The sequence below is a fragment of the Ascaphus truei genome, chromosome 14 (genome assembly GCF_040206685.1).
Source record: "Ascaphus truei isolate aAscTru1 chromosome 14, aAscTru1.hap1, whole genome shotgun sequence".
Taxonomy (NCBI): domain Eukaryota; kingdom Metazoa; phylum Chordata; class Amphibia; order Anura; family Ascaphidae; genus Ascaphus; species Ascaphus truei.
The window spans coordinates 26,573,859-26,575,067 of record NC_134496.1 but is presented as its reverse complement, the minus strand read 5'-3'; the positions used below and the strand labels follow the sequence as shown (position 1 = coordinate 26,575,067).

Sequence of the window (1,209 nt, the reverse complement as noted above, 5' to 3'; positions counted from 1 at the left end):
GTCCCCCCCCCCTTCACTGCCCACTGCCATCCCCACAATTTCAGCATCCAATCAATGTAAAACGTCTGGACATTGATTGGCTGCTGAAACTGACGCCATGCTGCTGCAGCCAGGAATCACACTTTCAAAAGACTCCCGCTACTGCAGCAGCGTGGATGCCGTACTTTGCAGCCAATGGTAGTTTCAAGACTGAACACTACCATTGGCCGCCAGGGGTCGGTGACGAACACGCGCAACATGTGCAAAGTGCGCTATGCGAACGGGGCCTCAGGCTAAGCGTATAGTGCCGGAGACACGACAGTGGCGTCAGGCTGCGGTGGTTGGAAAAATCAAATTGTGATGACTTTCAGCGATCGCGACCAAGCCGTCAATCTGTCGCGTCGCGCCCACTATAAGCGCACGTGATGGCGGCAATGCATTTGTTTTGACGCGACGTTTCGCTGTCGCAGTCACTATAAGCGCAGCGTAACACTGCACTATAATGACACAGACTCCTAATGGGTGATACTGCCTCCTTATGACAATGGCCCTGCATTCTATTGCGTGTCACTGTCCCCGTTGCATTGTGGGAATCTGACTGTCAGTAGATCAGTATGGAGCGAGTAGTGATTTCGCCTTTAAGAGCGAGAGTGGGGCGTGTCCATGCAAATGAAAAACGCCTGTTATGTAAATGATTGACGCGAGGCGCGCGCTGGGCGTGCCGTTGTCCCCGCCCACTAGCCCATAGCAACTGGAGTGGGCGGGTCCGATTTGAGCCTGTGCGCGCAAGCTGAGGTGGGCGGAGGCTAGAGAGCGCGCGTGCGCGCGACAGTCAGTCGCAGCAGTGGGAACGCGCGCAGTGTGAGGTGGGTGCCCCGTGCCGGGTCTCGCGCCGTGTGAGGTGGATGTCCCGTGCCGGGTCTCGCGCGGTGTGAGGTGGGTGCCCTGCGCCGGGTGTCGCGCTCCCGGTATGTACCCTGTGTATACAGTCTGTGTGTTTATAATAATGTACAGTGTGTGAGCCCAGCGGCCATCCAGCCGAGCTGTGTGTATGTGATTGTGCACAAAATCTGTTCAAACAGACAGTGTTTATATATGTGTGTACAGTATATAATTACTATCAGGCTCTAATATCGCTGCAGTTTAGGTTGTGTGTGTAAAGATGTGTGTGTAAATATGTGTGTGTGTATGTGTGTGTGTAAATATGTGTGTGTGTGTGTGTATGTAAAT

The 1,209-nt window shown here is 53.7% G+C and overlaps 1 protein-coding gene across 8 annotated transcripts in view; it reads left to right on the top strand.

Annotated features, from left to right (window-relative positions):
- Nucleotides 1–791: 791 nt before the first annotated feature.
- PIK3CB (phosphatidylinositol-4,5-bisphosphate 3-kinase catalytic subunit beta) overlaps nt 792–1,209 on the top strand; it is a 97,313-nt gene continuing 96,895 nt past the window's right edge. For 5 of the 8 annotated variants that reach the window (XR_012787987.1, XR_012787988.1, XM_075570149.1 and 2 more), the window contains exon 1: nt 792–947. The gene's annotated coding sequence lies outside the window, so the exon portion shown is untranslated. The remainder of the gene's footprint in view (nt 948–1,209) is intronic. The other 3 variants (XR_012787986.1, XM_075570152.1, XM_075570151.1) reach the window with 2 other exon arrangements.